This window comes from Triticum aestivum, chromosome 6D (assembly GCF_018294505.1).
Source record: "Triticum aestivum cultivar Chinese Spring chromosome 6D, IWGSC CS RefSeq v2.1, whole genome shotgun sequence".
NCBI lineage: Eukaryota > Viridiplantae > Streptophyta > Magnoliopsida > Poales > Poaceae > Triticum > Triticum aestivum.
Genome location: NC_057811.1, coordinates 18,962,793 through 18,974,590, shown reverse-complemented (window position 1 = coordinate 18,974,590; position 11,798 = coordinate 18,962,793).

Sequence of the window (11,798 nt, the reverse complement as noted above, 5' to 3'; positions counted from 1 at the left end):
CGGGTGTTTTCCCTTTCCTTCGTCTCCTTCCCGTGCCCCGTAATCTCCTGCCGTCGCCATGCGCCGCCGCTCGCCGTCGCCGTACCACGCCATGGGCGGTCCTCTCGGTCCGGCCCGAGCTTTACCATCATCGGTCCGGTCCCTGAAAAGTGGACCGCAGCACTGCTCGGTCCGGTCCGCCGGCGGCCGGTCCAGAGGGCGGCTCGGTCAGGGACCGGACCGGCCCGGACCGTGTCCACCCTGAGTAGGGGGGGCGCGGCAGCGGGTGGCGCGGGCGCGCGGCCAGTACGACAGGCCGCGGCGGTCGAGTACAGCGACGCAGGCACGCGCGTGTGGTCAGTCGAACGTGGAGTAAATTGCATAAAACCACCACTTTGAGGGCTTGGTTTGCGAAAAACACTAGGATACAGATTCTTTGCAGAAAGCACCACGTCTTGCGTAATTGTTTTGCAAAAACCACTGATCGGCGGATCGGGCTGAGTTAAGTGAGTTTATGACAGGTGGGGCCCGTTTTTCGCGTACGTGGCACTCCAGGCTGTCCCGACAGCCGTTAGACGGCGTTAGACGGCGCCGTTCGGGCTCGTCTTTAGTCATCCACTCCCGCATCCGTCTCTTTTCCCCCTCCTCGCTCCCGCCGCCATCGCCCTCCCCCATTCTTCTTCCCCCTCCTCCTAGCTCCCGCCGCCGTCGCCCTCCCCCATTCTTCTTCCCCTCCTCCTCGCTCCCGCTTCCGTCGCCCTCCCCCATTGGTGCCGTCGCCATTCCATAGAAACACGGAGATGCACAGTCCGGCGAAAGGTGGAGATGTTGGTGGCGGCTGTCCGCCCGGCAGCGCCGCACGTGGAGGAGGACCCGCAGTGGATCTAGGCGAGCTGTGCGCGAGCTCGAACCCTAGCAAGCCGTCGGAGGAAGAGGAGGAGGAGGACCCGCAGTATTCGATGGAATACAGGGCGGCCAGAGCATTCGCCGCGGCGGTGAAGGCCAATCCGACGGGAAGCCAGCACATCGCGTCATCCTTCAGCGGCGTATAGTGAGATCCACTTTTCTTTGCTCTTCCCTTCCCATTCTCCATTCAATTGCGTTGCGAGGGTACTCCTAGGGTTAGTGTTCATATTGTTCTATCCTATTAGATGCACTACAAGTGTCAAATGTTGTGATTTTGTTGTCATGTGCCCTAGGACATTATTTAGATTAGTTCAGATTATGTGCTTTGTTTGTCCTGTGCCTAGGGTTGACATTTTTAGATTAGTTCTGATGTTGTGCTTTGTTTGTCCTGTGCCCTAGGGTTTACATTTGGTTATTAGTTTTATTAGTGTTTCATTAGTGCTTTATATTATTTGCAGTCTGGATGATGAGGTTTGGGAATTGAGGATGCATTTCCATGACAGAGACAACATTGAGAGATCTATGATGGTGTCAGACATAACATTTTACAACCTAGTAGCACTGATAGAAACAGAAGGTTATGGATTTAAAGATTACATGTACTATGTCAGGGATCCTGGGCTAGGGATAGAAGGAATGGAAGAAATAGATGATGACAAGCTTGAGGAAATTCTAGACAACATAGCATTGCAAAATCAGAAGATATTGAATGTGACAGTTGTTAGGGCCAGTTCTCTCAATGCTGCAAGTATAAACACCAGCTCCAATGTTATTGAGCAGCAAATCCCTCTAGAAGAAATTGGAGAGCCCAAACTGTATCAGATAGATGAAGAAGGAGTGTTGTTCAGTGCACCAGATGTGCATGTAGCAGCAGCAAGTTCAGAAGCAGCAGAAGTGGAGCCAATGCCCATACAGTTTCAAACACAGCATAGCACCAATTTGGAGGAGCAAGTTGCTTTAGGTTATGTACAAGTGGAAGAAAATCATGTATACAATTCAGAGGAGCAAATGGAAATTGAAAAGGTTATGGAGGAGACAAGGAGGAAGGAAATTCAAATGTTTAGAAAGAATAAGAAAAATAAAGAGAAGGTCACTTCTGTGAAGAGAAAAGCTGCAGTGATGGATAATGAGGAGGACAGTGATGATGATGATTTGGAAGAATATGGTGATATCCTTGCTAGGCTTGAGGAGATGAAAAGACAGAGGGAAGATCCACTCCTTCATTTTGAAGGGGACACAGATGTTGAGGAAATGTATGAGACAGAGGAGGAGGATGCACTATATGAGCCTGAAAGTGAAGAAGAGGAGGAAGAGGATGAAGAGGATGAAGAGAGTACGCTGGAGGAAGAGAGTAATCTGGAGCAGGAGCAAGATGGACAGAAGAAGAAAAAGAAGAAGAAACACAGAAAAGGCCCAACAAGCAGAGGACATGCAAGTGTAGAGGAGTTGTTAGAGGAGGACTGGATACCATCTTCTGATGAAGACAAGAAACCAATGGACTTGGGTGTGGAAGATGATGATGGTGCAGAGGCATTGGCATATGTTATGCCCAATGGCAGGAAAAGCAGAGCTAAAAAGATGAAGGAAAGGTTATGGTATGATGAGAAGAGAGCTCACCCAGCTGAGCAATTTGTGAAGCATCTTTGCTTCATTGATGTGTACCAGTTCAGGAATGCACTTCAAACAATGCACATTGCACAGAACAGGAACTATGAGTACCATAGAAATTGCAGTGACAGGGTTATAGCACAATGCATAGATGAGACATGCCCTTTTTATATAGCAGCTTCTCAGATTGCAAATGAGAAGACTTTTACCATAAGGAAGCAGTATGTGGTGCACACTTGTCCTTCTGTGTCAGAGAACACAAAAGTTACTGCTAAGTGGGTTGCAAAGTTTTGTGAGGAAGCAATCAGAAATGACCCATGCACAACAATCACTACTATAATTAACACTGCAAAGAGCAAGTATGGAGTGGAAATATCAACCCACATGGCATACAGGGCTAAGAAGGCAGCAAAGAATGTTGTGTTAGGAGATCAGAAGGCCCAGTACACCAGGATTAGGGATTATTTGCAGGCTGTGCTAGATACTAATCCAGGTTCAAGGTGTATAGTGACAACAAGACATTTGAGGGAGCATCCAAGCACAAACCCTAGGTTTCATGCATTATTCTATTGCCTAAATGGATGCAAAGAAGGGTTTCTCAGTGGCTGCAGACCATTCATAGGTAATTCCTTGGTATCTAATGTGTGTTTGAATAATGTGTGTTTCAAATAGTTTGCCTAATGTGTTAACTTGTTATAGGTCTGGATGGATGCTTCATAAAGCTCACTACTGGTCAACAGATCCTTGCTGCTACTGGAAGAGATGGGAACAATAATATATTTCCCATTGCATTTGGAATTGTTGATAAGGAGGACACAGATTCCTGGACTTGGTTTCTGTATCAGCTGAAGGTAGCACTAGGTGGCCAATCTGGGAAGTTTGGCAACTACACAATAATTTCTGATAGGCAGAAGGTAATGAAATCCACTTGTGCTAGCTTTCATTTAGTTCTTTCTAGTAGTTAGTTGCATTTAGGTGTAGCTACTTTTTGTACACAATCAGTTAGTTCTTTGTAGTAGTTACACAATCATTTAGGTGTAGTCACTAAGTTAGCTTTACTTAAATTCACACAGGGCCTGCTTAAAGCCATAAACAGAGTCTTTCCCAATTGTCCACAAAGGTTTTGCCTCAGACACATTTACCAGAACTTTCAAAATGCTGGGTTTAGAGGGCCAGAATTAAAGAAATACATGGATGAAGCAAGTTACTCATACACTGAACATGGTTATAATGTTGCAATGGATGAGTTGAAGAGAGAGTGTGAGGCAGCATGGGCTTGGCTTAGTAAAATCCCAAAGCACACTTGGGCCAGACATGCCATGGACACAAATTGCAAAACAGATTTAGTAGTTAACAACTTAAGTGAGGTTTTCAACAAGTGGGTTCTAGATGTCAGGGCTAAGCCAATAAGGACCATGGTTGATGGAATTAGAACAAAATTAATGGTCAAGTTTAATGCAAATAGAACCAAGACTCAGACTGTCAGATGGGAGATTTGTCCAACATATGCAGAGAAATTGGAGGAAGCAAAGAAGTGGTCTAGAAACTGCCAATCATTGATGGCTGGCCCCAACCTTTACCAAGTTACTAGTGAGGAAAGAACATATGCTGTCAACCTAGCACATAGGACTTGTGGTTGTAAGAAGTGGGATATGACAGCAGTTCCTTGCAATCATGCTGTTTCTGCTATACACAAGGCTAAGCTTCAGCCAGAGGACTTTGTTGATGATTTCTTCAAAAAACCTATGTACCTGGCAGCTTACAGTCCTATAATATATCCTGTACCTGGCCCTGACATGTGGCCAAGGACAGATAGTTTGGACATTGAGGCTCCTGTTTTCAAAGAACACAAGGGCAGAGCACAGACTAAGAGGAGAAAGGGCCAATTTGAGAAGCCAGCTCCCAAAGACACTTCAAGAATGGCCTCAATTACCTGCTCCAACTGTAAAAAGGTGGGCCATAGGTACACCAATTGCCATGATGCTCTAAAGCCTGCACTTGCTATGAGAAAGAACAAACATCAGGTAACCACTCTGCTATGAGAAAGACTAAATTTGTTGTTACTTTGTTGCTTACTAATATTAAACTACTTGTTTCATTGCAGCCAAGCACCAGCTCTTACCCACCTGATAGTAGAAGCACACCAGCTCCAGCAAGGACTGCAGCCTCTGCTGTTGCCACTGCTGGTGGATCATCAAGGAGGGCAACATCTGCTGCTAGTCCAGCTCCAGCAAGGACTGCAGCCTCTGCTGCTGCCACTGCTGGTGGATCATCGAGGAGGGCAACATCTGCTGCTAGTCCAGCTCCAGCAAGGAGGGCAACATCTGCTACTGCTCTAGCTAGGAGGCAGCCAGCTGCTCCAGCTGCTCCCAAGGGTAAGGCAGCAGAATCTTCATCATCTGCTCCCAAGAGTAAGGCACCAGTTGCTCCCAAGGGTAAGGCACCAGCAACCAGATCTTCATCAGCTGCTGCCAAGGGACCAAGGTTAGCTTTCATGCCTCCAAGACCAAGTGATGGTTCCCAGAGAGTCAGGAAGCCCAGCAACAAAATGAAGGATTACTTGACTGCCTCTGGTGCAAAATGGTGATGATGGTGATTTGGTTGTGTTGATGTTGTATCAAACTATGGCATTTTGGTTGTGTTGTGAACTATGTTGTGTTGTTCTGCTACTCCAGTTATGCTACTCCAGTTATGCTACTCTGGAATTCTATTAGTCCTGTGATGATCAATTTGTGTCAAACTATGGCATTCTAGTAGTACTACTGATGCTGTGATACTCTTGATGTTGTGATAGTCATGATGCTGTGATATTCTTGATGCCTACTTGATGCCTCGGCGTCGATAAAAAGCCAAAAACCCTAACTTGGCCTACTTGATGCCTCGGAGTCGATAAAAAACCAAAAACAACCCTAATTGACCCTACTTGAAGCCTCGACGTTGATAAAAAGCCAAAAAACCATCACTTGACCCTACTTGATGCCTCGGCGTCGATAAAAAGCCAAAAACCCTAACTTGGCCTACTTGATGCCTCGGCGTCGATAAAAAGCCAAAAACCCTAACTTGGCCTACTTGATGCCTCGACATCGACAAAAAGCCCAAAACAACCCTAATTGACCCTACTTGATGCCTCGGCGTCGATAAAAAGCCAAAAACCCTAACTTGGCCTACTTGATGCCTCGGCGTCGATAAAAAGCCAAAAACAACCCTAATTGATCCTACTTGAAGCCTCGGCGTCGATAAAAAGCCCAAAACCCTAACTTGGCCTACTTGATGCCTCGGCATTGATAAAAAGCCAAAAACCCTAACTTGGCCTACTTGATGCCTCGACATCGACAAAAAGCCAAAAACCCTAACTTGGCCTACTTGATGCCTCGACATGGACAAAAAGCCAAACAACCCTAATTGACCCTACTTAACTCGGAATCATCAGTTGAACAGGAACATACTAAAGCAAAAATCATCAATTGCAAACAGATTACTTAAGTTAACATTAACCAGCTCTAAATACCACCAAATTCAGCACTAGTTCAACTCCATACATAATCATAGGTTGACATTTAGCACTAGTTCAAATAGCACCACATTCAGCACTAGTTCAAATGCAAACATCTTTCTTAAGATTACATATCCATAGTTCAGGAGTACTCATAGTTAATAGAATTTAAACTACTATCATTACAACAAATGCCAAACCACACCCTGCAAAAGGTCAGAAAATGCCAAATGATATTGCCCATTCTTATCTTGCACTGCTTATCCATTTATGATGGCCTTGATCCCCTCCAGCTTCACATTGCTCTCTTCAACTGTCTTCTTGAGCTCATCAATGTGGATCTGCAAATTCTTCTTCTCTTCAGCTAGCTTCAACTTCATGTTCCTAATGACAGTACCTTGAGCAGCTGCTATGTTCTTCAAAGTGTCATACTTCTCCTGCAACTTGGTTGTTTCAGCATCTTTCCTTTCTATCACTGCCCTCTGCTCCTGGGCATCCATAAGTGCATTGACATCTTCAACCAACTTCTCATAGCTGGCCTGGAGTTTCTTCTTCTCTTGTGTCAGGTCATGAACAGTAAATGAATGCACCAGACATTGCTCATTTCTGTCCATCTTACTCTGTTCATACATAGACCACAACTTGGACAGTGCATTCTCAAGGGTAGTGGGCCAAGATGGATCAATCCATTCTACTAGTCCACAGTTTTTACCTTCCTGAAAAAAGAGTATTAACAAAATGAATTACATAACAGTGGCTTGCTTACAATGATAGGCTAGATTACTTTATACTAAAATTCAGATCATGCTCTAAAGTAAACAACTACTAAGTAAACAATGCTGGTGTGCTAACCCATGAATATTCTGTCCTAAAATAAGCTAACATGGCAGAGTTAAAAAATGACCTAACTAAACAATATTGCCAGATCCAAACTAAACAATGCTGGTGTGCTAACCCATGAATATTCTGTCCTAAAATAAGCTAACATGGCAGAGTTAAAAAATGACCTAACTAAACAATGTTGCCAGAACCAGACTAAACAATGCTGGCAGAGTAAACACTTAATGAATCCACTGTCCGAACTTCACATTATAATACAATGCCTGCTGGAGTGCCACATTACATGTCCATGGCAAACAAATGACAGATCTGTTAAGTTAATCAACAACTTCCAATTAGTTAAGTTGGAACCATACCTTCTCTGCACAACAAAGAAACCTCCTGCCAGTGTGAATCCCTTCGAAAGCAACGCGCCTTTCTGCTGCCTTCCCGTGTCCATGGCACAAAACATACATATCTGTCTCAGGGCCCTCGAAATCTGAGTCTTCGGTGCTAGCAGGAACCTGGAGTGCGAAGGAATGACAGAGATTTGGTCCAATGTTTGAAAAGAAGCTCATTCCAGAAATCCCCAAATATCAAACCCTAACCCTAACTCTGAGAACTGACCTTAATGGTGCCGTCGTCGGAATCTGAGCTCATGTACTGCCTGGTATGCTCGCTGCTATCCGACCCATCACTCCACGACACCATGGCGCTGCGGCGCGGCGGCGACGGGTGCGGCGACCAAGAACAGAGCGAGAGCGAGAAGAGAGCGAGCGCGAGCAGAGAGCGAGCGCGAGCAGAGAGCGAGCGAGCAGAGTGGAGAAGGAGTAACGGTTCGCTCTTTTGACTGCTAGAACCGAACGGCGCCGTCTAACGCCGTCTAACGACTGTCGGGACGGCCTGGAGTGCCACGTACGCGAAAAACGGGCCCCACCTGTCATAAACTCACTTAACTCAGCCCGATCCGCCGATCAGTGGTTTTTGCAAAACAATTACGCAAGACGTGGTGCTTTCTGCAGAGAATCTGTATCCTAGTGTTTTTCGCAAACCAAGCCCTCAAAGTGGTGGTTTTATGCAATTTACTCGTCGAACGTGGGCAGCGGCGACGAACGGGACGGCGACAGTAGCCGGAGGCGGCAGCAGTGCAAAGTAGCATCGGCAAGGAGCAGCAGCACGGCACACACGTACGCGTACGCGTACAGGAGAGCTCGTGTGTGCTCGAGAACGGCGGCTACGGCAACAAATCGAAGGGGCAAGGAGGGGGGATGGACGCGGCTCACTGCGAGGGAGGTCCTGGACGTGCTCGGAACCGCGGGGAGGCATCGGTGGTGGAGATCGACGGCGATGGCGCCGTGGCCGTGGCGGGGAAGACGACTGGATGGCGAGGTTCTGGAGGGCTTCAGCTCGAACTGGAGGTTGTAGGCGATGCAGATGTTGGCGATGAAGCTCCTAGTCATCTTCCCGAGCGCCGAGGAGCATGGTGGCCATGAGTACGAGATCGACCATGGCGTCGGCGGTGCGTGTGTGTGCTGTCCGCGAGAGAACGGCGCAAGAAGGGGAATGAGAACTAGGGTTGCCTGGGAGGGGCGTCGGGATGCTCTTATCCAGCATGCAGGGCCGACGGATGGGCGCCGCGTGTCCACGGCGCAGCCATGGCGGTAGGGGATGGGCGCCACGCCTTGATGCATGAACAGGGGAAGGGGACAGGGTGCTTCTGGGTTGGGCCTGCACTGTTGCAAGGAGGCCCAAGTGTGCATAGTGTAGGCTTTCTAGTTTTGCTCCTTTCTGTTTTTTTTCTATTAGTTTCTGTTTTCAATTAAGTTTCCTTTCATTTATTTATTTTTAGCCTTGTAAAATATAAACCTAGCCCAAAAATTAGTATTACTATTTAGTCTACTGCCATAATTAATTTGGCACAATAATAAAATAGGTTTGTATTTGTTTATTATTTAAAGGCATTTAATAATTGTTTTAGTCACTTCTTTAGTCACAAAAGAGCTTTTAAATACTTTAAAAAAAATGTTGGCTCAGCACCATAATTGGATATGGAAGATTTTCCACACTTTGAACATTTTATTTTGCAGGTTTGAGAAATTTGAATTTTGGACTTTAATTTGAATTTGAAATTTGGACCGGATTCGAATCAACGCGAGTTTAACAACAGTAATCGCGATGACCTGGCACAATTAACATAGGATTACTGTAGTTTAATTATCCGGGCGTCACAATAAGGAGATGCAATTCTATGATTAACATCATACTTAGCAAGCATTTTACGAAAAGCACCATGAATAATATGTGAACCACCATCAGTCATTAAATATCTAGGGACTCCAAACCTCGGAAAAATAATTTCTTTAAGCATCTTAATAGAGGTGTTATGATCAGCACTACTAGTTGGAATAGCTTCTACCCACTTAGTAACCTAATCAACATCAACTAAAATATGTGTATACCCATTAGAGGAAGGAAAAGGTCCCATATAATCGAAGCCCCAAACATCAAATGGTTCAATAACAAGTGAATAATTCATAGGCATTTCCTGACGTCTACTGATATTACCAATTCTTTGACATTCATCACAAGACAAGACAAACTTACGAGCATCCTTGAAACTGGATTGCAATACCTTATGTGCAGTTCTATCTCCAGCGTGGTGTCCTCCATAAGCCTCGGAGTGACACTTGCGTAGGATCTGTTCCTGTTCATGCTCAGGTATACAACGTCTAATAACACCATCTACTCCTTCTTTATAAAGATGTGGGTCATCCCAGAACTAATGTCTTAAATCATAGAAACACTTTTTCTTTTGCTGGTATGTGAAACTAGGTGATATAAATTTAGCAACAATGTAATTATCATAATCAGCATACCATGGAGCAGTACGAGAAGCATTTATGAGAGCTAATTGTTCATCGGGAAAGCTATCATCAATAGGTAGTAGGTCATCAAGAACATTCTCTAACCTAGACAAATTGTCTGCAATGGGGTTCTCAGCTCCCTTTCTATCAATAATATGCAAATCAAATTCTTGTAGCAAGAGAACCCATCTAATAAGTCTAGGTTTAGCATCTTTCTTTTCTATAAGATATTTAATAACAGCATGATCAGTGTGAATAGTTACTTTAGAATCAACAATATAAGGTCTGAACTTATCACAAGCAAATACAACTGCTAAGAATTCTTTTTCAGTAGTAGCATAATTTCTCTGGGCACTGTCTAGAGTTTTACTAGCATATTGAATAACATTTAATTTCTTATCAATTCTTTGCCCTAGAACAGCACCTACAGCATAATCACTAGCATCACACATAATTTTGAAGGGTAAATTCCAATCAGGTGGCTGAACAATAGGTGTAGAAATCAACGCTTTCTTAAGTATTTCAAATGCTTCTACACAATCATCATCAAAGACAAAAGGTATATATTTTTGTAATAGATTAGTCAGAGGCCGAGAAGTTTTTGAAAGTCCTTAATGAACCTCCTATAAAAACCGGCATGACCAAGGAAACTTCTTATACCTTTGATGTCCTTGGGACATGGCATCTTTTCAATAGCATCAACTTTAGCTTTATCAAATTCGATACCTTTTTAAGAAATTTTATGCCCCAAGACAATTCCTTCATTAACCATAAAGTGGCATTTCTCCCAATTCAAAACAAGATTAGTTTCTTCACATCTCTGCAAAACTCGATCAAGGTTGCTCAAGCAATCATCAAAAGAGGATCCATAAACGGAGAAATCATCCATGAAAACCTCACAAATCTTTTCACAAAAGTCAGAGAATATAGCCATCATGCATCTTTGAAAGGTAGCAGGTGCATTACATAAACCAAAAGGCATACGTCTATAAGCAAAGGTACCGAAAGGGCAAGTAAAAGTGGTCTTTTCTTGATCATCAGCTGACACAGGTATTTGAGAGAAACCAGAGTAACCATCTAGAAAGCAAAAATGTGTATGTTTGGATAATCTTTCTAGCATTTGATGAATAAAAGGCAAGGGGTAATGATCTTTTTAGTAGCTTTATTTAATTTGTGGAAATCAATTACCATCCTATAACTTGTAACAATCCTTTGTGAGATCAATTCATCTTTATCATTAGGAACGACAGTAATACCTCCCTTCTTAGGGACACAATGGACAAGACTTACCCACTGACTATCAGCAACGGGATAGATTATACCTGCCTCAAGGAGCTTTAATATTTCCTTTCTTACCACTTCTTTCATCTTAGGATTTAGCCGTCGTTGGTGATCAATAACTGGTTTGGCGTCCTTCTCCAAATTTATTTTGTGTTGACATAGAGTGGGACTAATGCCCTTAAGATCATCAAGAGTATATCCAATAGCAGCGCGGTGCTTCTTCAGAGTTTTCAATAATTTCTCTTCCTCCTTCTCTGAAAGGTTAGCACTAATAATAATAGGATATATCTTTTTTTCATCAAGATAAGCATATTTAAGAGTATCAGGTAATGGTTTAAGCTCAAACACGGGATCACCCTTGGTTGGAGGAGGATCCCCTAGGATTTCAACAGGTAAGTTGTGTTTCAAAATAGGCCCCTGTTTAAAGAATACTTCATCTATTTCCCTTCTTTCATTCATAAACATATCATTTTCATGGTCTAGCAAATATTGTTCTAAAGGATCACTAGGAGGCACAACAATAGAAGCAAGACCAATAATTTCATCCTTACTAGGCAATTCCTCATCACGGGGTTGTCTAGGAAATTTAGAAAAATTAAACTCATGAGACATATCACCAAACCAATAGTAACTACATCCTTTTCGCAGTCTATCCTAGCATTAACAGTGTTCAAGAAGGGTCTACCGAATATAATGGGACAAAAGCTATCTTGTGGGGAACCAAGAACAAGAAAATCAGCAGGATATTTGACCTTCCCACACAAGACTTCAACATCTCTAACAATCCCAATCGATGAAATAGTATCTCTATTGGCAAGCTTAATGGTAACATCGTTATCTTCTATCTC